At 45.7% G+C, this 24,088-nt stretch overlaps 29 non-coding genes across 29 annotated transcripts; all 29 read right to left on the bottom strand.

The window, feature by feature from the left end:
* Nucleotides 1-396: 396 nt before the first annotated feature.
* On the bottom strand, nt 397-512 carry Trnal-caa (transfer RNA leucine (anticodon CAA)). Its single transcript has 2 exons — nt 475-512; nt 397-442 (listed from the first exon to the last, which is right to left on the bottom strand). It is a non-coding gene; the product is annotated as a tRNA-Leu (tRNA).
* Nucleotides 513-1,214: 702 nt separating this feature from the next.
* On the bottom strand, nt 1,215-1,330 carry Trnal-caa (transfer RNA leucine (anticodon CAA)). Its single transcript has 2 exons — nt 1,293-1,330; nt 1,215-1,260 (listed from the first exon to the last, which is right to left on the bottom strand). It is a non-coding gene; the product is annotated as a tRNA-Leu (tRNA).
* Nucleotides 1,331-2,032: 702 nt separating this feature from the next.
* Nucleotides 2,033-2,148, bottom strand: Trnal-caa (transfer RNA leucine (anticodon CAA)). The gene is made up of 2 exons: nt 2,111-2,148; nt 2,033-2,078 (listed from the first exon to the last, which is right to left on the bottom strand). It is a non-coding gene; the product is annotated as a tRNA-Leu (tRNA).
* Nucleotides 2,149-2,850: 702 nt separating this feature from the next.
* On the bottom strand, nt 2,851-2,966 carry Trnal-caa (transfer RNA leucine (anticodon CAA)). Its single transcript has 2 exons — nt 2,929-2,966; nt 2,851-2,896 (listed from the first exon to the last, which is right to left on the bottom strand). It is a non-coding gene; the product is annotated as a tRNA-Leu (tRNA).
* A 702-nt stretch (nt 2,967-3,668) lies between these two features.
* On the bottom strand, nt 3,669-3,784 carry Trnal-caa (transfer RNA leucine (anticodon CAA)). The gene is made up of 2 exons: nt 3,747-3,784; nt 3,669-3,714 (listed from the first exon to the last, which is right to left on the bottom strand). It is a non-coding gene; the product is annotated as a tRNA-Leu (tRNA).
* Nucleotides 3,785-4,486: 702 nt separating this feature from the next.
* Trnal-caa (transfer RNA leucine (anticodon CAA)) lies at nt 4,487-4,602 on the bottom strand. The gene is made up of 2 exons: nt 4,565-4,602; nt 4,487-4,532 (listed from the first exon to the last, which is right to left on the bottom strand). It is a non-coding gene; the product is annotated as a tRNA-Leu (tRNA).
* A 702-nt stretch (nt 4,603-5,304) lies between these two features.
* On the bottom strand, nt 5,305-5,420 carry Trnal-caa (transfer RNA leucine (anticodon CAA)). Its single transcript has 2 exons — nt 5,383-5,420; nt 5,305-5,350 (listed from the first exon to the last, which is right to left on the bottom strand). It is a non-coding gene; the product is annotated as a tRNA-Leu (tRNA).
* A 702-nt stretch (nt 5,421-6,122) lies between these two features.
* Trnal-caa (transfer RNA leucine (anticodon CAA)) lies at nt 6,123-6,238 on the bottom strand. Its single transcript has 2 exons — nt 6,201-6,238; nt 6,123-6,168 (listed from the first exon to the last, which is right to left on the bottom strand). It is a non-coding gene; the product is annotated as a tRNA-Leu (tRNA).
* Nucleotides 6,239-6,940: 702 nt separating this feature from the next.
* On the bottom strand, nt 6,941-7,056 carry Trnal-caa (transfer RNA leucine (anticodon CAA)). The gene is made up of 2 exons: nt 7,019-7,056; nt 6,941-6,986 (listed from the first exon to the last, which is right to left on the bottom strand). It is a non-coding gene; the product is annotated as a tRNA-Leu (tRNA).
* Nucleotides 7,057-7,758: 702 nt separating this feature from the next.
* Nucleotides 7,759-7,874, bottom strand: Trnal-caa (transfer RNA leucine (anticodon CAA)). Its single transcript has 2 exons — nt 7,837-7,874; nt 7,759-7,804 (listed from the first exon to the last, which is right to left on the bottom strand). It is a non-coding gene; the product is annotated as a tRNA-Leu (tRNA).
* A 702-nt stretch (nt 7,875-8,576) lies between these two features.
* Trnal-caa (transfer RNA leucine (anticodon CAA)) lies at nt 8,577-8,692 on the bottom strand. The gene is made up of 2 exons: nt 8,655-8,692; nt 8,577-8,622 (listed from the first exon to the last, which is right to left on the bottom strand). It is a non-coding gene; the product is annotated as a tRNA-Leu (tRNA).
* Nucleotides 8,693-9,394: 702 nt separating this feature from the next.
* On the bottom strand, nt 9,395-9,510 carry Trnal-caa (transfer RNA leucine (anticodon CAA)). Its single transcript has 2 exons — nt 9,473-9,510; nt 9,395-9,440 (listed from the first exon to the last, which is right to left on the bottom strand). It is a non-coding gene; the product is annotated as a tRNA-Leu (tRNA).
* A 702-nt stretch (nt 9,511-10,212) lies between these two features.
* Nucleotides 10,213-10,328, bottom strand: Trnal-caa (transfer RNA leucine (anticodon CAA)). The gene is made up of 2 exons: nt 10,291-10,328; nt 10,213-10,258 (listed from the first exon to the last, which is right to left on the bottom strand). It is a non-coding gene; the product is annotated as a tRNA-Leu (tRNA).
* A 702-nt stretch (nt 10,329-11,030) lies between these two features.
* Trnal-caa (transfer RNA leucine (anticodon CAA)) lies at nt 11,031-11,146 on the bottom strand. Its single transcript has 2 exons — nt 11,109-11,146; nt 11,031-11,076 (listed from the first exon to the last, which is right to left on the bottom strand). It is a non-coding gene; the product is annotated as a tRNA-Leu (tRNA).
* Nucleotides 11,147-11,848: 702 nt separating this feature from the next.
* Trnal-caa (transfer RNA leucine (anticodon CAA)) lies at nt 11,849-11,964 on the bottom strand. Its single transcript has 2 exons — nt 11,927-11,964; nt 11,849-11,894 (listed from the first exon to the last, which is right to left on the bottom strand). It is a non-coding gene; the product is annotated as a tRNA-Leu (tRNA).
* A 702-nt stretch (nt 11,965-12,666) lies between these two features.
* Trnal-caa (transfer RNA leucine (anticodon CAA)) lies at nt 12,667-12,782 on the bottom strand. Its single transcript has 2 exons — nt 12,745-12,782; nt 12,667-12,712 (listed from the first exon to the last, which is right to left on the bottom strand). It is a non-coding gene; the product is annotated as a tRNA-Leu (tRNA).
* A 702-nt stretch (nt 12,783-13,484) lies between these two features.
* On the bottom strand, nt 13,485-13,600 carry Trnal-caa (transfer RNA leucine (anticodon CAA)). The gene is made up of 2 exons: nt 13,563-13,600; nt 13,485-13,530 (listed from the first exon to the last, which is right to left on the bottom strand). It is a non-coding gene; the product is annotated as a tRNA-Leu (tRNA).
* Nucleotides 13,601-14,302: 702 nt separating this feature from the next.
* Trnal-caa (transfer RNA leucine (anticodon CAA)) lies at nt 14,303-14,418 on the bottom strand. The gene is made up of 2 exons: nt 14,381-14,418; nt 14,303-14,348 (listed from the first exon to the last, which is right to left on the bottom strand). It is a non-coding gene; the product is annotated as a tRNA-Leu (tRNA).
* A 702-nt stretch (nt 14,419-15,120) lies between these two features.
* Nucleotides 15,121-15,236, bottom strand: Trnal-caa (transfer RNA leucine (anticodon CAA)). The gene is made up of 2 exons: nt 15,199-15,236; nt 15,121-15,166 (listed from the first exon to the last, which is right to left on the bottom strand). It is a non-coding gene; the product is annotated as a tRNA-Leu (tRNA).
* Nucleotides 15,237-15,938: 702 nt separating this feature from the next.
* On the bottom strand, nt 15,939-16,054 carry Trnal-caa (transfer RNA leucine (anticodon CAA)). Its single transcript has 2 exons — nt 16,017-16,054; nt 15,939-15,984 (listed from the first exon to the last, which is right to left on the bottom strand). It is a non-coding gene; the product is annotated as a tRNA-Leu (tRNA).
* A 702-nt stretch (nt 16,055-16,756) lies between these two features.
* Nucleotides 16,757-16,872, bottom strand: Trnal-caa (transfer RNA leucine (anticodon CAA)). The gene is made up of 2 exons: nt 16,835-16,872; nt 16,757-16,802 (listed from the first exon to the last, which is right to left on the bottom strand). It is a non-coding gene; the product is annotated as a tRNA-Leu (tRNA).
* Nucleotides 16,873-17,574: 702 nt separating this feature from the next.
* Trnal-caa (transfer RNA leucine (anticodon CAA)) lies at nt 17,575-17,690 on the bottom strand. The gene is made up of 2 exons: nt 17,653-17,690; nt 17,575-17,620 (listed from the first exon to the last, which is right to left on the bottom strand). It is a non-coding gene; the product is annotated as a tRNA-Leu (tRNA).
* Nucleotides 17,691-18,392: 702 nt separating this feature from the next.
* On the bottom strand, nt 18,393-18,508 carry Trnal-caa (transfer RNA leucine (anticodon CAA)). The gene is made up of 2 exons: nt 18,471-18,508; nt 18,393-18,438 (listed from the first exon to the last, which is right to left on the bottom strand). It is a non-coding gene; the product is annotated as a tRNA-Leu (tRNA).
* A 702-nt stretch (nt 18,509-19,210) lies between these two features.
* Nucleotides 19,211-19,326, bottom strand: Trnal-caa (transfer RNA leucine (anticodon CAA)). Its single transcript has 2 exons — nt 19,289-19,326; nt 19,211-19,256 (listed from the first exon to the last, which is right to left on the bottom strand). It is a non-coding gene; the product is annotated as a tRNA-Leu (tRNA).
* Nucleotides 19,327-20,028: 702 nt separating this feature from the next.
* Nucleotides 20,029-20,144, bottom strand: Trnal-caa (transfer RNA leucine (anticodon CAA)). The gene is made up of 2 exons: nt 20,107-20,144; nt 20,029-20,074 (listed from the first exon to the last, which is right to left on the bottom strand). It is a non-coding gene; the product is annotated as a tRNA-Leu (tRNA).
* A 749-nt stretch (nt 20,145-20,893) lies between these two features.
* On the bottom strand, nt 20,894-21,009 carry Trnal-caa (transfer RNA leucine (anticodon CAA)). Its single transcript has 2 exons — nt 20,972-21,009; nt 20,894-20,939 (listed from the first exon to the last, which is right to left on the bottom strand). It is a non-coding gene; the product is annotated as a tRNA-Leu (tRNA).
* Nucleotides 21,010-21,715: 706 nt separating this feature from the next.
* Nucleotides 21,716-21,831, bottom strand: Trnal-caa (transfer RNA leucine (anticodon CAA)). Its single transcript has 2 exons — nt 21,794-21,831; nt 21,716-21,761 (listed from the first exon to the last, which is right to left on the bottom strand). It is a non-coding gene; the product is annotated as a tRNA-Leu (tRNA).
* Nucleotides 21,832-22,534: 703 nt separating this feature from the next.
* On the bottom strand, nt 22,535-22,651 carry Trnal-caa (transfer RNA leucine (anticodon CAA)). Its single transcript has 2 exons — nt 22,614-22,651; nt 22,535-22,580 (listed from the first exon to the last, which is right to left on the bottom strand). It is a non-coding gene; the product is annotated as a tRNA-Leu (tRNA).
* Nucleotides 22,652-23,356: 705 nt separating this feature from the next.
* On the bottom strand, nt 23,357-23,471 carry Trnal-caa (transfer RNA leucine (anticodon CAA)). The gene is made up of 2 exons: nt 23,434-23,471; nt 23,357-23,402 (listed from the first exon to the last, which is right to left on the bottom strand). It is a non-coding gene; the product is annotated as a tRNA-Leu (tRNA).
* Between the last annotated feature and the right edge of the window lie 617 nt (nt 23,472-24,088).

The raw sequence follows: 24,088 nt of genomic DNA, 5'->3' as shown, positions 1-24,088 counted from the left end.
AATATTTTGAGTATATGAATTTATTTCGAGCTCTCTGTATTTCATCAGCGACTGTTATTGTACAGAGGATGTACTGGTCAGCCTGCACTGTTTCCTCACACTGTCGTTAGCACTCTGCATCTCCAGACAAGAGTCGTTTTCATACCACAGGTGTCCCTTTTGACGTGTTTGCGGCTGTGGCGCGGAAGTAACCTCACGAGGGAACGTCGTATTTACAACCAACACTCTCTGTTTGTAGCTCACACTACCGAAGAAACAGTTTGGTTGCCGTAGGTGCGCTTGTGTTTGATACAAATTTTTGGTTTCACTTAGGAGAACACGGCCAGAATCGTGCTGTTGCACTTTACAAAGGATCTCAACGATACACAGGGTGCTCCAGAGAAGCGACAAAATCTGTGTCAGGAGTGGGATTCGAACCCACGCCCTCATTCGACGACCAGAAGGCTCTAGCTGCTACTGCAGCCAAGGTTTTCCCTTGAGTCTGGCGCCTTAGACCGCTCGGCCATCCTGACACTTGATTTGATGCTCCTCGTTTGTTCTATTAGAGAACTTACAGTTGATGTAATTGTCGCATCCACGTTGCCACAGTACACCGGCATGAGTTCTGCACCCGTTACACGTTCGCCAGGTGCAGCCGCACAAATATAGCGCAGAATGTACCACCAAAAGAGTTTCTCAAATCCGTATAATCACGGCACTCAATACATTTTGTTCGAAACTAAGTCGTCTGTTACAGACATCAGAGATTAGACAGAATGCAGAGGTCTATCTGTCGAATAATATCTCAAGTTTTGGTCACGTTGTAATCTCCATAAAGTAATATTTTGAGTATATGAATTTATTTCGAGCTCTCTGTATTTCATCAGCGACTGTTATTGTACAGAGGATGTACTGGTCAGCCTGCACTGTTTCCTCACACTGTCGTTAGCACTCTGCATCTCCAGACAAGAGTCGTTTTCATACCACAGGTGTCCCTTTTGACGTGTTTGCGGCTGTGGCGCGGAAGTAACCTCACGAGGGAACGTCGTATTTACAACCAACACTCTCTGTTTGTAGCTCACACTACCGAAGAAACAGTTTGGTTGCCGTAGGTGCGCTTGTGTTTGATACAAATTTTTGGTTTCACTTAGGAGAACACGGCCAGAATCGTGCTGTTGCACTTTACAAAGGATCTCAACGATACACAGGGTGCTCCAGAGAAGCGACAAAATCTGTGTCAGGAGTGGGATTCGAACCCACGCCCTCATTCGACGACCAGAAGGCTCTAGCTGCTACTGCAGCCAAGGTTTTCCCTTGAGTCTGGCGCCTTAGACCGCTCGGCCATCCTGACACTTGATTTGATGCTCCTCGTTTGTTCTATTAGAGAACTTACAGTTGATGTAATTGTCGCATCCACGTTGCCACAGTACACCGGCATGAGTTCTGCACCCGTTACACGTTCGCCAGGTGCAGCCGCACAAATATAGCGCAGAATGTACCACCAAAAGAGTTTCTCAAATCCGTATAATCACGGCACTCAATACATTTTGTTCGAAACTAAGTCGTCTGTTACAGACATCAGAGATTAGACAGAATGCAGAGGTCTATCTGTCGAATAATATCTCAAGTTTTGGTCACGTTGTAATCTCCATAAAGTAATATTTTGAGTATATGAATTTATTTCGAGCTCTCTGTATTTCATCAGCGACTGTTATTGTACAGAGGATGTACTGGTCAGCCTGCACTGTTTCCTCACACTGTCGTTAGCACTCTGCATCTCCAGACAAGAGTCGTTTTCATACCACAGGTGTCCCTTTTGACGTGTTTGCGGCTGTGGCGCGGAAGTAACCTCACGAGGGAACGTCGTATTTACAACCAACACTCTCTGTTTGTAGCTCACACTACCGAAGAAACAGTTTGGTTGCCGTAGGTGCGCTTGTGTTTGATACAAATTTTTGGTTTCACTTAGGAGAACACGGCCAGAATCGTGCTGTTGCACTTTACAAAGGATCTCAACGATACACAGGGTGCTCCAGAGAAGCGACAAAATCTGTGTCAGGAGTGGGATTCGAACCCACGACCTCATTCGACGACCAGAAGGCTCTAGCTGCTACTGCAGCCAAGGTTTTTCCTTGAGTCTGGCGCCTTAGACCGCTCGGCCATCCTGACACTTGATTTGATGCTCCTCGTTTGTTCTATTAGAGAACTTACAGTTGATGTAATTGTCGCATCCACGTTGCCACAGTACACCGGCATGAGTTCTGCACCCGTTACACGTTCGCCAGGTGCAGCCGCACAAATATAGCGCAGAATGTACCACCAAAAGAGTTTCTCAAATCCGTATAATCACGGCACTCAATACATTTTGTTCGAAACTAAGTCGTCTGTTACAGACATCAGAGATTAGACAGAATGCAGAGGTCTATCTGTCGAATAATATCTCAAGTTTTGGTCACGTTGTAATCTCCATAAAGTAATATTTTGAGTATATGAATTTATTTCGAGCTCTCTGTATTTCATCAGCGACTGTTATTGTACAGAGGATGTACTGGTCAGCCTGCACTGTTTCCTCACACTGTCGTTAGCACTCTGCATCTCCAGACAAGAGTCGTTTTCATACCACAGGTGTCCCTTTTGACGTGTTTGCGGCTGTGGCGCGGAAGTAACCTCACGAGGGAACGTCGTATTTACAACCAACACTCTCTGTTTGTAGCTCACACTACCGAAGAAACAGTTTGGTTGCCGTAGGTGCGCTTGTGTTTGATACAAATTTTTGGTTTCACTTAGGAGAACACGGCCAGAATCGTGCTGTTGCACTTTACAAAGGATCTCAACGATACACAGGGTGCTCCAGAGAAGCGACAAAATCTGTGTCAGGAGTGGGATTCGAACCCACGACCTCATTCGAGGACCAGAAGGCTCTAGCTGCTACTGCAGCCAAGGTTTTTCCTTGAGTCTGGCGCCTTAGACCGCTCGGCCATCCTGACACTTGATTTGATGCTCCTCGTTTGTTCTATTAGAGAACTTACAGTTGATGTAATTGTCGCATCCACGTTGCCACAGTACACCGGCATGAGTTCTGCACCCGTTACACGTTCGCCAGGTGCAGCCGCACAAATATAGCGCAGAATGTACCACCAAAAGAGTTTCTCAAATCCGTATAATCACGGCACTCAATACATTTTGTTCGAAACTAAGTCGTCTGTTACAGACATCAGAGATTAGACAGAATGCAGAGGTCTATCTGTCGAATAATATCTCAAGTTTTGGTCACGTTGTAATCTCCATAAAGTAATATTTTGAGTATATGAATTTATTTCGAGCTCTCTGTATTTCATCAGCGACTGTTATTGTACAGAGGATGTACTGGTCAGCCTGCACTGTTTCCTCACACTGTCGTTAGCACTCTGCATCTCCAGACAAGAGTCGTTTTCATACCACAGGTGTCCCTTTTGACGTGTTTGCGGCTGTGGCGCGGAAGTAACCTCACGAGGGAACGTCGTATTTACAACCAACACTCTCTGTTTGTAGCTCACACTACCGAAGAAACAGTTTGGTTGCCGTAGGTGCGCTTGTGTTTGATACAAATTTTTGGTTTCACTTAGGAGAACACGGCCAGAATCGTGCTGTTGCACTTTACAAAGGATCTCAACGATACACAGGGTGCTCCAGAGAAGCGACAAAATCTGTGTCAGGAGTGGGATTCGAACCCACGACCTCATTCGAGGACCAGAAGGCTCTAGCTGCTACTGCAGCCAAGGTTTTTCCTTGAGTCTGGCGCCTTAGACCGCTCGGCCATCCTGACACTTGATTTGATGCTCCTCGTTTGTTCTATTAGAGAACTTACAGTTGATGTAATTGTCGCATCCACGTTGCCACAGTACACCGGCATGAGTTCTGCACCCGTTACACGTTCGCCAGGTGCAGCCGCACAAATATAGCGCAGAATGTACCACCAAAAGAGTTTCTCAAATCCGTATAATCACGGCACTCAATACATTTTGTTCGAAACTAAGTCGTCTGTTACAGACATCAGAGATTAGACAGAATGCAGAGGTCTATCTGTCGAATAATATCTCAAGTTTTGGTCACGTTGTAATCTCCATAAAGTAATATTTTGAGTATATGAATTTATTTCGAGCTCTCTGTATTTCATCAGCGACTGTTATTGTACAGAGGATGTACTGGTCAGCCTGCACTGTTTCCTCACACTGTCGTTAGCACTCTGCATCTCCAGACAAGAGTCGTTTTCATACCACAGGTGTCCCTTTTGACGTGTTTGCGGCTGTGGCGCGGAAGTAACCTCACGAGGGAACGTCGTATTTACAACCAACACTCTCTGTTTGTAGCTCACACTACCGAAGAAACAGTTTGGTTGCCGTAGGTGCGCTTGTGTTTGATACAAATTTTTGGTTTCACTTAGGAGAACACGGCCAGAATCGTGCTGTTGCACTTTACAAAGGATCTCAACGATACACAGGGTGCTCCAGAGAAGCGACAAAATCTGTGTCAGGAGTGGGATTCGAACCCACGACCTCATTCGAGGACCAGAAGGCTCTAGCTGCTACTGCAGCCAAGGTTTTTCCTTGAGTCTGGCGCCTTAGACCGCTCGGCCATCCTGACACTTGATTTGATGCTCCTCGTTTGTTCTATTAGAGAACTTACAGTTGATGTAATTGTCGCATCCACGTTGCCACAGTACACCGGCATGAGTTCTGCACCCGTTACACGTTCGCCAGGTGCAGCCGCACAAATATAGCGCAGAATGTACCACCAAAAGAGTTTCTCAAATCCGTATAATCACGGCACTCAATACATTTTGTTCGAAACTAAGTCGTCTGTTACAGACATCAGAGATTAGACAGAATGCAGAGGTCTATCTGTCGAATAATATCTCAAGTTTTGGTCACGTTGTAATCTCCATAAAGTAATATTTTGAGTATATGAATTTATTTCGAGCTCTCTGTATTTCATCAGCGACTGTTATTGTACAGAGGATGTACTGGTCAGCCTGCACTGTTTCCTCACACTGTCGTTAGCACTCTGCATCTCCAGACAAGAGTCGTTTTCATACCACAGGTGTCCCTTTTGACGTGTTTGCGGCTGTGGCGCGGAAGTAACCTCACGAGGGAACGTCGTATTTACAACCAACACTCTCTGTTTGTAGCTCACACTACCGAAGAAACAGTTTGGTTGCCGTAGGTGCGCTTGTGTTTGATACAAATTTTTGGTTTCACTTAGGAGAACACGGCCAGAATCGTGCTGTTGCACTTTACAAAGGATCTCAACGATACACAGGGTGCTCCAGAGAAGCGACAAAATCTGTGTCAGGAGTGGGATTCGAACCCACGACCTCATTCGAGGACCAGAAGGCTCTAGCTGCTACTGCAGCCAAGGTTTTTCCTTGAGTCTGGCGCCTTAGACCGCTCGGCCATCCTGACACTTGATTTGATGCTCCTCGTTTGTTCTATTAGAGAACTTACAGTTGATGTAATTGTCGCATCCACGTTGCCACAGTACACCGGCATGAGTTCTGCACCCGTTACACGTTCGCCAGGTGCAGCCGCACAAATATAGCGCAGAATGTACCACCAAAAGAGTTTCTCAAATCCGTATAATCACGGCACTCAATACATTTTGTTCGAAACTAAGTCGTCTGTTACAGACATCAGAGATTAGACAGAATGCAGAGGTCTATCTGTCGAATAATATCTCAAGTTTTGGTCACGTTGTAATCTCCATAAAGTAATATTTTGAGTATATGAATTTATTTCGAGCTCTCTGTATTTCATCAGCGACTGTTATTGTACAGAGGATGTACTGGTCAGCCTGCACTGTTTCCTCACACTGTCGTTAGCACTCTGCATCTCCAGACAAGAGTCGTTTTCATACCACAGGTGTCCCTTTTGACGTGTTTGCGGCTGTGGCGCGGAAGTAACCTCACGAGGGAACGTCGTATTTACAACCAACACTCTCTGTTTGTAGCTCACACTACCGAAGAAACAGTTTGGTTGCCGTAGGTGCGCTTGTGTTTGATACAAATTTTTGGTTTCACTTAGGAGAACACGGCCAGAATCGTGCTGTTGCACTTTACAAAGGATCTCAACGATACACAGGGTGCTCCAGAGAAGCGACAAAATCTGTGTCAGGAGTGGGATTCGAACCCACGACCTCATTCGAGGACCAGAAGGCTCTAGCTGCTACTGCAGCCAAGGTTTTTCCTTGAGTCTGGCGCCTTAGACCGCTCGGCCATCCTGACACTTGATTTGATGCTCCTCGTTTGTTCTATTAGAGAACTTACAGTTGATGTAATTGTCGCATCCACGTTGCCACAGTACACCGGCATGAGTTCTGCACCCGTTACACGTTCGCCAGGTGCAGCCGCACAAATATAGCGCAGAATGTACCACCAAAAGAGTTTCTCAAATCCGTATAATCACGGCACTCAATACATTTTGTTCGAAACTAAGTCGTCTGTTACAGACATCAGAGATTAGACAGAATGCAGAGGTCTATCTGTCGAATAATATCTCAAGTTTTGGTCACGTTGTAATCTCCATAAAGTAATATTTTGAGTATATGAATTTATTTCGAGCTCTCTGTATTTCATCAGCGACTGTTATTGTACAGAGGATGTACTGGTCAGCCTGCACTGTTTCCTCACACTGTCGTTAGCACTCTGCATCTCCAGACAAGAGTCGTTTTCATACCACAGGTGTCCCTTTTGACGTGTTTGCGGCTGTGGCGCGGAAGTAACCTCACGAGGGAACGTCGTATTTACAACCAACACTCTCTGTTTGTAGCTCACACTACCGAAGAAACAGTTTGGTTGCCGTAGGTGCGCTTGTGTTTGATACAAATTTTTGGTTTCACTTAGGAGAACACGGCCAGAATCGTGCTGTTGCACTTTACAAAGGATCTCAACGATACACAGGGTGCTCCAGAGAAGCGACAAAATCTGTGTCAGGAGTGGGATTCGAACCCACGACCTCATTCGAGGACCAGAAGGCTCTAGCTGCTACTGCAGCCAAGGTTTTTCCTTGAGTCTGGCGCCTTAGACCGCTCGGCCGTCCTGACACTTGATTTGATGCTCCTCGTTTGTTCTATTAGAGAACTTACAGTTGATGTAATTGTCGCATCCACGTTGCCACAGTACACCGGCATGAGTTCTGCACCCGTTACACGTTCGCCAGGTGCAGCCGCACAAATATAGCGCAGAATGTACCACCAAAAGAGTTTCTCAAATCCGTATAATCACGGCACTCAATACATTTTGTTCGAAACTAAGTCGTCTGTTACAGACATCAGAGATTAGACAGAATGCAGAGGTCTATCTGTCGAATAATATCTCAAGTTTTGGTCACGTTGTAATCTCCATAAAGTAATATTTTGAGTATATGAATTTATTTCGAGCTCTCTGTATTTCATCAGCGACTGTTATTGTACAGAGGATGTACTGGTCAGCCTGCACTGTTTCCTCACACTGTCGTTAGCACTCTGCATCTCCAGACAAGAGTCGTTTTCATACCACAGGTGTCCCTTTTGACGTGTTTGCGGCTGTGGCGCGGAAGTAACCTCACGAGGGAACGTCGTATTTACAACCAACACTCTCTGTTTGTAGCTCACACTACCGAAGAAACAGTTTGGTTGCCGTAGGTGCGCTTGTGTTTGATACAAATTTTTGGTTTCACTTAGGAGAACACGGCCAGAATCGTGCTGTTGCACTTTACAAAGGATCTCAACGATACACAGGGTGCTCCAGAGAAGCGACAAAATCTGTGTCAGGAGTGGGATTCGAACCCACGACCTCATTCGAGGACCAGAAGGCTCTAGCTGCTACTGCAGCCAAGGTTTTTCCTTGAGTCTGGCGCCTTAGACCGCTCGGCCATCCTGACACTTGATTTGATGCTCCTCGTTTGTTCTATTAGAGAACTTACAGTTGATGTAATTGTCGCATCCACGTTGCCACAGTACACCGGCATGAGTTCTGCACCCGTTACACGTTCGCCAGGTGCAGCCGCACAAATATAGCGCAGAATGTACCACCAAAAGAGTTTCTCAAATCCGTATAATCACGGCACTCAATACATTTTGTTCGAAACTAAGTCGTCTGTTACAGACATCAGAGATTAGACAGAATGCAGAGGTCTATCTGTCGAATAATATCTCAAGTTTTGGTCACGTTGTAATCTCCATAAAGTAATATTTTGAGTATATGAATTTATTTCGAGCTCTCTGTATTTCATCAGCGACTGTTATTGTACAGAGGATGTACTGGTCAGCCTGCACTGTTTCCTCACACTGTCGTTAGCACTCTGCATCTCCAGACAAGAGTCGTTTTCATACCACAGGTGTCCCTTTTGACGTGTTTGCGGCTGTGGCGCGGAAGTAACCTCACGAGGGAACGTCGTATTTACAACCAACACTCTCTGTTTGTAGCTCACACTACCGAAGAAACAGTTTGGTTGCCGTAGGTGCGCTTGTGTTTGATACAAATTTTTGGTTTCACTTAGGAGAACACGGCCAGAATCGTGCTGTTGCACTTTACAAAGGATCTCAACGATACACAGGGTGCTCCAGAGAAGCGACAAAATCTGTGTCAGGAGTGGGATTCGAACCCACGACCTCATTCGAGGACCAGAAGGCTCTAGCTGCTACTGCAGCCAAGGTTTTTCCTTGAGTCTGGCGCCTTAGACCGCTCGGCCATCCTGACACTTGATTTGATGCTCCTCGTTTGTTCTATTAGAGAACTTACAGTTGATGTAATTGTCGCATCCACGTTGCCACAGTACACCGGCATGAGTTCTGCACCCGTTACACGTTCGCCAGGTGCAGCCGCACAAATATAGCGCAGAATGTACCACCAAAAGAGTTTCTCAAATCCGTATAATCACGGCACTCAATACATTTTGTTCGAAACTAAGTCGTCTGTTACAGACATCAGAGATTAGACAGAATGCAGAGGTCTATCTGTCGAATAATATCTCAAGTTTTGGTCACGTTGTAATCTCCATAAAGTAATATTTTGAGTATATGAATTTATTTCGAGCTCTCTGTATTTCATCAGCGACTGTTATTGTACAGAGGATGTACTGGTCAGCCTGCACTGTTTCCTCACACTGTCGTTAGCACTCTGCATCTCCAGACAAGAGTCGTTTTCATACCACAGGTGTCCCTTTTGACGTGTTTGCGGCTGTGGCGCGGAAGTAACCTCACGAGGGAACGTCGTATTTACAACCAACACTCTCTGTTTGTAGCTCACACTACCGAAGAAACAGTTTGGTTGCCGTAGGTGCGCTTGTGTTTGATACAAATTTTTGGTTTCACTTAGGAGAACACGGCCAGAATCGTGCTGTTGCACTTTACAAAGGATCTCAACGATACACAGGGTGCTCCAGAGAAGCGACAAAATCTGTGTCAGGAGTGGGATTCGAACCCACGACCTCATTCGAGGACCAGAAGGCTCTAGCTGCTACTGCAGCCAAGGTTTTTCCTTGAGTCTGGCGCCTTAGACCGCTCGGCCATCCTGACACTTGATTTGATGCTCCTCGTTTGTTCTATTAGAGAACTTACAGTTGATGTAATTGTCGCATCCACGTTGCCACAGTACACCGGCATGAGTTCTGCACCCGTTACACGTTCGCCAGGTGCAGCCGCACAAATATAGCGCAGAATGTACCACCAAAAGAGTTTCTCAAATCCGTATAATCACGGCACTCAATACATTTTGTTCGAAACTAAGTCGTCTGTTACAGACATCAGAGATTAGACAGAATGCAGAGGTCTATCTGTCGAATAATATCTCAAGTTTTGGTCACGTTGTAATCTCCATAAAGTAATATTTTGAGTATATGAATTTATTTCGAGCTCTCTGTATTTCATCAGCGACTGTTATTGTACAGAGGATGTACTGGTCAGCCTGCACTGTTTCCTCACACTGTCGTTAGCACTCTGCATCTCCAGACAAGAGTCGTTTTCATACCACAGGTGTCCCTTTTGACGTGTTTGCGGCTGTGGCGCGGAAGTAACCTCACGAGGGAACGTCGTATTTACAACCAACACTCTCTGTTTGTAGCTCACACTACCGAAGAAACAGTTTGGTTGCCGTAGGTGCGCTTGTGTTTGATACAAATTTTTGGTTTCACTTAGGAGAACACGGCCAGAATCGTGCTGTTGCACTTTACAAAGGATCTCAACGATACACAGGGTGCTCCAGAGAAGCGACAAAATCTGTGTCAGGAGTGGGATTCGAACCCACGACCTCATTCGAGGACCAGAAGGCTCTAGCTGCTACTGCAGCCAAGGTTTTTCCTTGAGTCTGGCGCCTTAGACCGCTCGGCCATCCTGACACTTGATTTGATGCTCCTCGTTTGTTCTATTAGAGAACTTACAGTTGATGTAATTGTCGCATCCACGTTGCCACAGTACACCGGCATGAGTTCTGCACCCGTTACACGTTCGCCAGGTGCAGCCGCACAAATATAGCGCAGAATGTACCACCAAAAGAGTTTCTCAAATCCGTATAATCACGGCACTCAATACATTTTGTTCGAAACTAAGTCGTCTGTTACAGACATCAGAGATTAGACAGAATGCAGAGGTCTATCTGTCGAATAATATCTCAAGTTTTGGTCACGTTGTAATCTCCATAAAGTAATATTTTGAGTATATGAATTTATTTCGAGCTCTCTGTATTTCATCAGCGACTGTTATTGTACAGAGGATGTACTGGTCAGCCTGCACTGTTTCCTCACACTGTCGTTAGCACTCTGCATCTCCAGACAAGAGTCGTTTTCATACCACAGGTGTCCCTTTTGACGTGTTTGCGGCTGTGGCGCGGAAGTAACCTCACGAGGGAACGTCGTATTTACAACCAACACTCTCTGTTTGTAGCTCACACTACCGAAGAAACAGTTTGGTTGCCGTAGGTGCGCTTGTGTTTGATACAAATTTTTGGTTTCACTTAGGAGAACACGGCCAGAATCGTGCTGTTGCACTTTACAAAGGATCTCAACGATACACAGGGTGCTCCAGAGAAGCGACAAAATCTGTGTCAGGAGTGGGATTCGAACCCACGACCTCATTCGAGGACCAGAAGGCTCTAGCTGCTACTGCAGCCAAGGTTTTTCCTTGAGTCTGGCGCCTTAGACCGCTCGGCCATCCTGACACTTGATTTGATGCTCCTCGTTTGTTCTATTAGAGAACTTACAGTTGATGTAATTGTCGCATCCACGTTGCCACAGTACACCGGCATGAGTTCTGCACCCGTTACACGTTCGCCAGGTGCAGCCGCACAAATATAGCGCAGAATGTACCACCAAAAGAGTTTCTCAAATCCGTATAATCACGGCACTCAATACATTTTGTTCGAAACTAAGTCGTCTGTTACAGACATCAGAGATTAGACAGAATGCAGAGGTCTATCTGTCGAATAATATCTCAAGTTTTGGTCACGTTGTAATCTCCATAAAGTAATATTTTGAGTATATGAATTTATTTCGAGCTCTCTGTATTTCATCAGCGACTGTTATTGTACAGAGGATGTACTGGTCAGCCTGCACTGTTTCCTCACACTGTCGTTAGCACTCTGCATCTCCAGACAAGAGTCGTTTTCATACCACAGGTGTCCCTTTTGACGTGTTTGCGGCTGTGGCGCGGAAGTAACCTCACGAGGGAACGTCGTATTTACAACCAACACTCTCTGTTTGTAGCTCACACTACCGAAGAAACAGTTTGGTTGCCGTAGGTGCGCTTGTGTTTGATACAAATTTTTGGTTTCACTTAGGAGAACACGGCCAGAATCGTGCTGTTGCACTTTACAAAGGATCTCAACGATACACAGGGTGCTCCAGAGAAGCGACAAAATCTGTGTCAGGAGTGGGATTAGAACCCACGACCTCATTCGAGGACCAGAAGGCTCTAGCTGCTACTGCAGCCAAGGTTTTTCCTTGAGTCTGGCGCCTTAGACCGCTCGGCCATCCTGACACTTGATTTGATGCTCCTCGTTTGTTCTATTAGAGAACTTACAGTTGATGTAATTGTCGCATCCACGTTGCCACAGTACACCGGCATGAGTTCTGCACCCGTTACACGTTCGCCAGGTGCAGCCGCACAAATATAGCGCAGAATGTACCACCAAAAGAGTTTCTCAAATCCGTATAATCACGGCACTCAATACATTTTGTTCGAAACTAAGTCGTCTGTTACAGACATCAGAGATTAGACAGAATGCAGAGGTCTATCTGTCGAATAATATCTCAAGTTTTGGTCACGTTGTAATCTCCATAAAGTAATATTTTGAGTATATGAATTTATTTCGAGCTCTCTGTATTTCATCAGCGACTGTTATTGTACAGAGGATGTACTGGTCAGCCTGCACTGTTTCCTCACACTGTCGTTAGCACTCTGCATCTCCAGACAAGAGTCGTTTTCATACCACAGGTGTCCCTTTTGACGTGTTTGCGGCTGTGGCGCGGAAGTAACCTCACGAGGGAACGTCGTATTTACAACCAACACTCTCTGTTTGTAGCTCACACTACCGAAGAAACAGTTTGGTTGCCGTAGGTGCGCTTGTGTTTGATACAAATTTTTGGTTTCACTTAGGAGAACACGGCCAGAATCGTGCTGTTGCACTTTACAAAGGATCTCAACGATACACAGGGTGCTCCAGAGAAGCGACAAAATCTGTGTCAGGAGTGGGATTCGAACCCACGACCTCATTCGAGGACCAGAAGGCTCTAGCTGCTACTGCAGCCAAGGTTTTTCCTTGAGTCTGGCGCCTTAGACCGCTCGGCCATCCTGACACTTGATTTGATGCTCCTCGTTTGTTCTATTAGAGAACTTACAGTTGATGTAATTGTCGCATCCACGTTGCCACAGTACACCGGCATGAGTTCTGCACCCGTTACACGTTCGCCAGGTGCAGCCGCACAAATATAGCGCAGAATGTACCACCAAAAGAGTTTCTCAAATCCGTATAATCACGGCACTCAATACATTTTGTTCGAAACTAAGTCGTCTGTTACAGACATCAGAGATTAGACAGAATGCAGAGGTCTATCTGTCGAATAATATCTCAAGTTTTGGTCACGTTGTAATCTCCATAAAGTAATATTTTGAGTATATGAATTTATTTCGAGCTCTCTGTATTTCATCAGCGACTGTTATTGTACAGAGGATGTACTGGTCAGCCTGCACTGTTTCCTCACACTGTCGTTAGCACTCTGCATCTCCAGACAAGAGTCGTTTTCATACCACAGGTGTCCCTTTTGACGTGTTTGCGGCTGTGGCGCGGAAGTAACCTCACGAGGGAACGTCGTATTTACAACCAACACTCTCTGTTTGTAGCTCACACTACCGAAGAAACAGTTTGGTTGCCGTAGGTGCGCTTGTGTTTGATACAAATTTTTGGTTTCACTTAGGAGAACACGGCCAGAATCGTGCTGTTGCACTTTACAAAGGATCTCAACGATACACAGGGTGCTCCAGAGAAGCGACAAAATCTGTGTCAGGAGTGGGATTCGAACCCACGACCTCATTCGAGGACCAGAAGGCTCTAGCTGCTACTGCAGCCAAGGTTTTTCCTTGAGTCTGGCGCCTTAGACCGCTCGGCCATCCTGACACTTGATTTGATGCTCCTCGTTTGTTCTATTAGAGAACTTACAGTTGATGTAATTGTCGCATCCACGTTGCCACAGTACACCGGCATGAGTTCTGCACCCGTTACACGTTCGCCAGGTGCAGCCGCACAAATATAGCGCAGAATGTACCACCAAAAGAGTTTCTCAAATCCGTATAATCACGGCACTCAATACATTTTGTTCGAAACTAAGTCGTCTGTTACAGACATCAGAGATTAGACAGAATGCAGAGGTCTATCTGTCGAATAATATCTCAAGTTTTGGTCACGTTGTAATCTCCATAAAGTAATATTTTGAGTATATGAATTTATTTCGAGCTCTCTGTATTTCATCAGCGACTGTTATTGTACAGAGGATGTACTGGTCAGCCTGCACTGTTTCCTCACACTGTCGTTAGCACTCTGCATCTCCAGACAAGAGTCGTTTTCATACCACAGGTGTCCCTTTTGACGTGTTTGCGGCTGTGGCGCGGAAGTAACCTCACGAGGGAACGTCGTATTTACAACCAACACTCTCTGTTTGTAGCTCACACTACCGAAGAAACAGTTTGGTTGCCGTAGGTGCGCTTGTGTTTGATACAAATTTTTGGTTTCACTTAGGAGAACACGGCCAGAATCGTGCTGTTGCACTTTACAAAGGATCTCAACGATACACAGGGTGCTCCAGAGAAGCGACAAAATCTGTGTCAGGAGTGGGATTCGAACCCACGACCTCATTCGAGGACCAGAAGGCTCTAGCTGCTACTGCAGCCAAGGTTTTTCCTTGAGTCTGGCGCCTTAGACCGCTCGGCCATCCTGACACTTGATTTGATGCTCCTCGTTTGTTCTATTAGAGAACTTACAGTTGATGTAATTGTCGCATCCACGTTGCCACAGTACACCGGCATGAGTTCTGCACCCGTTACACGTTCGCCAGGTGCAGCCGCACAAATATAGCGCAGAATGTACCACCAAAAGAGTTTCTCAAATCCGTATAATCACGGCACTCAATACATTTTGTTCGAAACTAAGTCGTCTGTTACAGACATCAGAGATTAGACAGAATGCAGAGGTCTATCTGTCGAATAATATCTCAAGTTTTGGTCACGTTGTAATCTCCATAAAGTAATATTTTGAGTATATGAATTTATTTCGAGCTCTCTGTATTTCATCAGCGACTGTTATTGTACAGAGGATGTACTGGTCAGCCTGCACTGTTTCCTCACACTGTCGTTAGCACTCTGCATCTCCAGACAAGAGTCGTTTTCATACCACAGGTGTCCCTTTTGACGTGTTTGCGGCTGTGGCGCGGAAGTAACCTCACGAGGGAACGTCGTATTTACAACCAACACTCTCTGTTTGTAGCTCACACTACCGAAGAAACAGTTTGGTTGCCGTAGGTGCGCTTGTGTTTGATACAAATTTTTGGTTTCACTTAGGAGAACACGGCCAGAATCGTGCTGTTGCACTTTACAAAGGATCTCAACGATACACAGGGTGCTCCAGAGAAGCGACAAAATCTGTGTCAGGAGTGGGATTCGAACCCACGACCTCATTCGAGGACCAGAAGGCTCTAGCTGCTACTGCAGCCAAGGTTTTTCCTTGAGTCTGGCGCCTTAGACCGCTCGGCCATCCTGACACTTGATTTGATGCTCCTCGTTTGTTCTATTAGAGAACTTACAGTTGATGTAATTGTCGCATCCACGTTGCCACAGTACACCGGCATGAGTTCTGCACCCGTTACACGTTCGCCAGGTGCAGCCGCACAAATATAGCGCAGAATGTACCACCAAAAGAGTTTCTCAAATCCGTATAATCACGGCACTCAATACATTTTGTTCGAAACTAAGTCGTCTGTTACAGACATCAGAGATTAGACAGAATGCAGAGGTCTATCTGTCGAATAATATCTCAAGTTTTGGTCACGTTGTAATCTCCATAAAGTAATATTTTGAGTATATGAATTTATTTCGAGCTCTCTGTATTTCATCAGCGACTGTTATTGTACAGAGGATGTACTGGTCAGCCTGCACTGTTTCCTCACACTGTCGTTAGCACTCTGCATCTCCAGACAAGAGTCGTTTTCATACCACAGGTGTCCCTTTTGACGTGTTTGCGGCTGTGGCGCGGAAGTAACCTCACGAGGGAACGTCGTATTTACAACCAACACTCTCTGTTTGTAGCTCACACTACCGAAGAAACAGTTTGGTTGCCGTAGGTGCGCTTGTGTTTGATACAAATTTTTGGTTTCACTTAGGAGAACACGGCCAGAATCGTGCTGTTGCACTTTACAAAGGATCTCAACGATACACAGGGTGCTCCAGAGAAGCGACAAAATCTGTGTCAGGAGTGGGATTCGAACCCACGACCTCATTCGAGGACCAGAAGGCTCTAGCTGCTACTGCAGCCAAGGTTTTTCCTTGAGTCTGGCGCCTTAGACCGCTCGGCCATCCTGACACTTGATTTGATGCTCCTCGTTTGTTCTATTAGAGAACTTACAGTTGATGTAATTGTCGCATCCACGTTGCCACAGTACACCGGCATGAGTTCTGCACCCGTTACACGTTCGCCAGGTGCAGCCGCACAAATATAGCGCAGAATGTACCACCAAAAGAGTTTCTCAAATCCGTATAATCACGGCACTCAATACATTTTGTTCGAAACTAAGTCGTCTGTTACAGACATCAGAGATTAGACAGAATGCAGAGGTCTATCTGTCGAATAATATCTCAAGTTTTGGTCACGTTGTAATCTCCATAAAGTAATATTTTGAGTATATGAATTTATTTCGAGCTCTCTGTATTTCATCAGCGACTGTTATTGTACAGAGGATGTACTGGTCAGCCTGCACTGTTTCCTCACACTGTCGTTAGCACTCTGCATCTCCAGACAAGAGTCGTTTTCATACCACAGGTGTCCCTTTTGACGTGTTTGCGGCTGTGGCGCGGAAGTAACCTCACGAGGGAACGTCGTATTTACAACCAACACTCTCTGTTTGTAGCTCACACTACCGAAGAAACAGTTTGGTTGCCGTAGGTGCGCTTGTGTTTGATACAAATTTTTGGTTTCACTTAGGAGAACACGGCCAGAATCGTGCTGTTGCACTTTACAAAGGATCTCAACGATACACAGGGTGCTCCAGAGAAGCGACAAAATCTGTGTCAGGAGTGGGATTCGAACCCACGACCTCATTCGAGGACCAGAAGGCTCTAGCTGCTACTGCAGCCAAGGTTTTTCCTTGAGTCTGGCGCCTTAGACCGCTCGGCCATCCTGACACTTGATTTGATGCTCCTCGTTTGTTCTATTAGAGAACTTACAGTTGATGTAATTGTCGCATCCACGTTGCCACAGTACACCGGCATGAGTTCTGCACCCGTTACACGTTCGCCAGGTGCAGCCGCACAAATATAGCGCAGAATGTACCACCAAAAGAGTTTCTCAAATCCGTATAATCACGGCACTCAATACATTTTGTTCGAAACTAAGTCGTCTGTTACAGACATCAGAGATTAGACAGAATGCAGAGGTCTATCTGTCGAATAATATCTCAAGTTTTGGTCACGTTGTAATCTCCATAAAGTAATATTTTGAGTATATGAATTTATTTCGAGCTCTCTGTATTTCATCAGCGACTGTTATTGTACAGAGGATGTACTGGTCAGCCTGCACTGTTTCCTCACACTGTCGTTAGCACTCTGCATCTCCAGACAAGAGTCGTTTTCATACCACAGGTGTCCCTTTTGACGTGTTTGCGGCTGTGGCGCGGAAGTAACCTCACGAGGGAACGTCGTATTTACAACCAACACTCTCTGTTTGTAGCTCACACTACCGAAGAAACAGTTTGGTTGCCGTAGGTGCGCTTGTGTTTGATACAAATTTTTGGTTTCACTTAGGAGAACACGGCCAGAATCGTGCTGTTGCACTTTACAAAGGATCTCAACGATACACAGGGTGCTCCAGAGAAGCGACAAAATCTGTGTCAGGAGTGGGATTCGAACCCACGACCTCATTCGAGGACCAGAAGGCTCTAGCTGCTACTGCAGCCAAGGTTTTTCCTTGAGTCTGGCGCCTTAGACCGCTCGGCCATCCTGACACTTGATTTGATGCTCCTCGTTTGTTCTATTAGAGAACTTACAGTTGATGTAATTGTCGCATCCACGTTGCCACAGTACACCGGCATGAGTTCTGCACCCGTTACACGTTCGCCAGGTGCAGCCGCACAAATATAGCGCAGAATGTACCACCAAAAGAGTTTCTCAAATCCGTATAATCACGGCACTCAATACATTTTGTTCGAAACTAAGTCGTCTGTTACAGACATCAGAGATTAGACAGAATGCAGAGGTCTATCTGTCGAATAATATCTCAAGTTTTGGTCACGTTGTAATCTCCATAAAGTAATATTTTGAGTATATGAATTTATTTCGAGCTCTCTGTATTTCATCAGCGACTGTTATTGTACAGAGGATGTACTGGTCAGCCTGCACTGTTTCCTCACACTGTCGTTAGCACTCTGCATCTCCAGACAAGAGTCGTTTTCATACCACAGGTGTCCCTTTTGACGTGTTTGCGGCTGTGGCGCGGAAGTAACCTCACGAGGGAACGTCGTATTTACAACCAACACTCTCTGTTTGTAGCTCACACTACCGAAGAAACAGTTTGGTTGCCGTAGGTGCGCTTGTGTTTGATACAAATTTTTGGTTTCACTTAGGAGAACACGGCCAGAATCGTGCTGTTGCACTTTACAAAGGATCTCAACGATACACAGGGTGCTCCAGAGAAGCGACAAAATCTGTGTCAGGAGTGGGATTCGAACCCACGACCTCATTCGAGGACCAGAAGGCTCTAGCTGCTACTGCAGCCAAGGTTTTTCCTTGAGTCTGGCGCCTTAGACCGCTCGGCCATCCTGACACTTGATTTGATGCTCCTCGTTTGTTCTATTAGAGAACTTACAGTTGATGTAATTGTCGCATCCACGTTGCCACAGTACACCGGCATGAGTTCTGCACCCGTTACACGTTCGCCAGGTGCAGCCGCACAAATATAGCGCAGAATGTACCACCAAAAGAGTTTCTCAAATCCGTATAATCACGGCACTCAATACATTTTGTTCGAAACTAAGTCGTCTGTTACAGACATCAGAGATTAGACAGAATGCAGAGGTCTATCTGTCGAATAATATCTCAAGTTTTGGTCACGTTGTAATCTCCATAAAGTAATATTTTGAGTATATGAATTTATTTCGAGCTCTCTGTATTTCATCAGCGACTGTTATTGTACAGAGGATGTACTGGTCAGCCTGCACTGTTTCCTCACACTGTCGTTAGCACTCTGCATCTCCAGACAAGAGTCGTTTTCATACCACAGGTGTCCCTTTTGACGTGTTTGCGGCTGTGGCGCGGAAGTAACCTCACGAGGGAACGTCGTATTTACAACCAACACTCTCTGTTTGTAGCTCACACTACCGAAGAAACAGTTTGGTTGCCGTAGGTGCGCTTGTGTTTGATACAAATTTTTGGTTTCACTTAGGAGAACACGGCCAGAATCGTGCTGTTGCACTTTACAAAGGATCTCAACGATACACAGGGTGCTCCAGAGAAGCGACAAAATCTGTGTCAGGAGTGGGATTCGAACCCACGACCTCATTCGAGGACCAGAAGGCTCTAGCTGCTACTGCAGCCAAGGTTTTTCCTTGAGTCTGGCGCCTTAGACCGCTCGGCCATCCTGACACTTGATTTGATGCTCCTCGTTTGTTCTATTAGAGAACTTACAGTTGATGTAATTGTCGCATCCACGTTGCCACAGTACACCGGCATGAGTTCTGCACCCGTTACACGTTCGCCAGGTGCAGCCGCACAAATATAGCGCAGAATGTACCACCAAAAGAGTTTCTCAAATCCGTATAATCACGGCACTCAATACATTTTGTTCGAAACTAAGTCGTCTGTTACAGACATCAGAGATTAGACAGAATGCAGAGGTCTATCTGTCGAATAATATCTCAAGTTTTGGTCACGTTGTAATCTCCATAAAGTAATATTTTGAGTATATGAATTTATTTCGAGCTCTCTGTATTTCATCAGCGACTGTTATTGTACAGAGGATGTACTGGTCAGCCTGCACTGTTTCCTCACACTGTCGTTAGCACTCTGCATCTCCAGACAAGAGTCGTTTTCATACCACAGGTGTCCCTTTTGACGTGTTTGCGGCTGTGGCGCGGAAGTAACCTCACGAGGGAACGTCGTATTTACAACCAACACTCTCTGTTTGTAGCTCACACTACCGAAGAAACAGTTTGGTTGCCGTAGGTGCGCTTGTGTTTGATACAAATTTTTGGTTTCACTTAGGAGAACACGGCCAGAATCGTGCTGTTGCACTTTACAAAGGATCTCAACGATACACAGGGTGCTCCAGAGAAGCGACAAAATCTGTGTCAGGAGTGGGATTCGAACCCACGACCTCATTCGAGGACCAGAAGGCTCTAGCTGCTACTGCAGCCAAGGTTTTTCCTTGAGTCTGGCGCCTTAGACCGCTCGGCCATCCTGACACTTGATTTGATGCTCCTCGTTTGTTCTATTAGAGAACTTACAGTTGATGTAATTGTCGCATCCACGTTGCCACAGTACACCGGCATGAGTTCTGCACCCGTTACACGTTCGCCAGGTGCAGCCGCACAAATATAGCGCAGAATGTACCACCAAAAGAGTTTCTCAAATCCGTATAATCACGGCACTCAATACATTTTGTTCGAAACTAAGTCGTCTGTTACAGACATCAGAGATTAGACAGAATGCAGAGGTCTATCTGTCGAATAATATCTCAAGTTTTTAGACAGAATGCAGAGGTCTATCTGTCGAATAATATCTCAAGTTTTGGTCACGTTGTAATCTCCATAAAGTAATATTTTGAGTATATGAATTTATTTCGAGCTCTCTGTATTTCATCAGCGACTGTTATTGTACAGAGGATGTACTGGTCAGCCTGCACTGTTCCTCACACTGTCGTTAGCACTCTGCATCTCCAGACAAGAGTCGTTTTCATACCACAGGTGTCCCTTTTGACGTGTTTGCGGCTGTGGCGCGGAAGTAACCTCACGATGGGAACGTCGTATTTACAACCAACACTCTCTGTTTGTAGCTCACACTACCGAAGAAACAGTTTGGTTGCCGTAGGTGCGCTTGTGTTTGATACAAATTTTTGGTTTCACCTTAGGAGAACACGGCCAGAATCGTGCTGTTGCACTTTACAAAGGATCTCAACGATACACAGGGTGCTCCAGAGAAGCGACAAAATCTGTGTCAGGAGTGGGATTCGAACCCACGACCTCATTCGACGACCAGAAGGCTCTAGCTGCTACTGCAGCCAAGGTTTTTCCTTGAGTCTGGCGCCTTAGACCGCTCGGCCATCCTGACACTTGATTTGATGCTCCTCGTTTGTTCTATTAGAGAACTTACAGTTGATGTAATTGTCGCATCCACGTTGCCCACAGTACACCGGCATGAGTTCTGCACCCGTTACACGTTCGCCAGGTGCAGCCGCACAAATATAGCGCAGAATGTACCACCAAAAGAGTTTCTCAAATCCGTATAATCACGGCACTCAATACATTTTGTTCGAAACTAAGTCGTCTGTTACAGACATCAGAGATTAGACAGAATGCAGAGGTCTATCTGTCGAATAATATCTCAAGTTTTCGGTCACGTTGTAATCTCCATAAAGATAATATTTTGAGGTATATGAATTTATTTCGAGCTCTCTGTATTTCATCAGCGACTGTTATTGTACAGAGGATGTACTGGTCAGCCTGCACTGTTTCCTCACACTGTCGTTAGCACTCTGCATCTCCAGACAAGAGTCGTTTTCATACCACAGGTGTCCCTTTTGACGTGTTTGCGGCTGTGGCGCGGAAGTAACCTCACGAGGGAACGTCGTATTTACAACCAACACTCTCTGTTTGTAGCTCACACTACCGAAGAAACAGTTTGGTTGCCGTAGGTGCGCTTGTGTTTGATACAAATTTTTGGTTTCACTTAGGAGAACACGGCCAGAATCGTGCTGTTGCACTTTACAAAGGATCTCAACGATACACAGGGTGCTCCAGAGAAGCGACAAAATCTGTGTCAGGAGTGGGATTCGAACCCACGACCTCATTCGAGGACCAGAAGGCTCTAGCTGCTACTGCAGCCAAGGTTTTTCCTTGAGTCTGGCGCCTTAGACCGCTCGGCCATCCTGACACTTGATTTGATGCTCCTCGTTTGTTCTATTAGAGAACTTACAGTTGATGTAATTGTCGCATCCACGTTGCCACAGTACACCGGCATGAGTTCTGCACCCGTTACACGTTCGCCAGGTGCAGCCGCACAAATATAGCGCAGAATGTACCACCAAAAGAGTTTCTCAAATCCGTATAATCACGGCACTCAATACATTTTGTTCGGAAACTAAGTCGTCTGTTACAGACATCAGAGATTAGACAGAATGCAGAGGTCTATCTGTCGAATAATATCTCAAGTTTTGGTCACGTTGTAATCTCCATAAAGTAATATTTTGAGTATATGAATTTATTTCGAGCTCTCTGTATTTCATCAGCGACTGTTATTGTACAGAGGATGTACTGGTCAGCCTGCACTGTTTCCTCACACTGTCGTTAGCACTCTGCATCTCCAGACAAGAGTCGTTTTCATACCACAGGTGTCCCTTTTGACGTGTTTGCGGCTGTGGCGCGGAAGTAACCTCACGAGGGAACGTCGTATTTACAACCAACACTCTCTGTTTGTAGCTCACACTACCGAAGAAACAGTTTGGTTGCCGTAGGTGCGCTTGTGTTTGATACAAATTTTTGGTTTCACTTAGGAGAACACGGCCAGAATCGTGCTGTTGCACTTTACAAAGGATCTCAACGATACACAGGGTGCTCCAGAGAAGCGACAAAATCTGTGTCAGGAGTGGGATTCGAACCCACGACCTCATTCGAGGACCAGAAGGCTCTAGCTGCTACTGCAGCCAAGGTTTTTCCCTTGAGTCTGGCGCCTTAGACCGCTCGGCCATCCTGACCACTTGATTTTGATGCTCCTCGTTTGTTCTATTAGAGAACTTACAGTTGATGTAATTGTCGCATCCACGTTGCCACAGTACACCGTGCATGAGTTCTGCACCCGTTACACGTTTCGCCAGGTGCAGCCGCACAAATATAGCGCAGAATGTACCACCAAAAGAGTTTCTCAAATCCGTATAATCACGGCACTCAATACATTTTGTTCGAAACTAAGTCGTCTGTTACAGACATCAGAGATTAGACAGAATGCAGAGGTCTATCTGTCGAATAATATCTCAAGTTTTGGTCACGTTGTAATCTCCATAAAGTAATATTTGAGTATATGAATTTATTTCGAGCTCTCTGTATTTCATCAGCGACTGTTATTGTACAGAGGATGTACTGGTCAGCCTGCACTGTTTCCTCACACTGTCGTTAGCACTCTGCATCTCCAGACAAGAGTCGTTTTCATACCACAGGTGTCCCTTTTGACGTGTTTGCGGCTGTGGCGCGGAAGTAACCTCACGAGGGAACGTCGTATTTACAACCAACACTCTCTGTTTGTAGCTCACACTACCGAAGAAACAGTTTGGTTGCCGTAGGTGCGCTTGTGTTTGATACAAATTTTTGGTTTCACTTAGGAGAACACGGCCAGAATCGTGCTGTTGCACTTTACAAAGGATCTCAACGATACACAGGGTGCTCCAGAGAAGCGACAAAATCTGTGTCAGGAGTGGGATTCGAACCCACGACCTCATTCGAGGACCAGAAGGCTCTAGCTGCTACTGCAGCCAAGGTTTTCCTTGAGTCTGGCGCCTTAGACCGCTCGGCCATCCTGACACTTGATTTGATGCTCCTCGTTTGTTCTATTAGAGAACTTACAGTTGATGTAATTGTCGCATCCACGTTGCCACAGTACACCGGCATGAGTTCTGCACCCGTTACACGTTCGCCAGGTGCAGCCGCACTCAAATATAGCGCAGATGTACCACCAAATGAGTTTCTCAAATCCGTATATAATCACGGCACTCAATACATTTTGTTCGAAACTAAGTCGTCTGTTACAGACAATCAGAGATTAGACAGAATGCAGAGGTCTATCTGTCGAATAATATCTCAAGTTTTGGTCACGTTGTAATCTCCATAAAGTAATATTTTGAGTATATGAATTTATTTCGAGCTCTCTGTATTTCATCAGCGACTGTTATTGTACAGAGGATGTACTGGTCAGCCTGCACATGTTTCCTCACACTGTCGTTAGCACTCTGCATCTCCAGACAAGAGTCGTTTTCATACCACAGGTGTCCCTTTTGACGTGTTTGCGGCTGTTGGCGCTGGAAGTAACCTCACGAGGGAACGTCGTATTTAACAACCAACACTCTCTGTTTGTAGCTCACACTACCGAAGAAACAGGTTTGGTTGCCGTAGGTGCGCTTGTGTTTGATACAAATTTTTGG

This window comes from Schistocerca serialis, unplaced genomic scaffold, assembly GCF_023864345.2.
Source record: "Schistocerca serialis cubense isolate TAMUIC-IGC-003099 unplaced genomic scaffold, iqSchSeri2.2 HiC_scaffold_381, whole genome shotgun sequence".
Classification (NCBI taxonomy): domain Eukaryota; kingdom Metazoa; phylum Arthropoda; class Insecta; order Orthoptera; family Acrididae; genus Schistocerca; species Schistocerca serialis.
The sequence above is the reverse complement of the archived record's forward strand: the minus strand, read 5'-3'. Positions and strand labels throughout refer to the sequence as shown.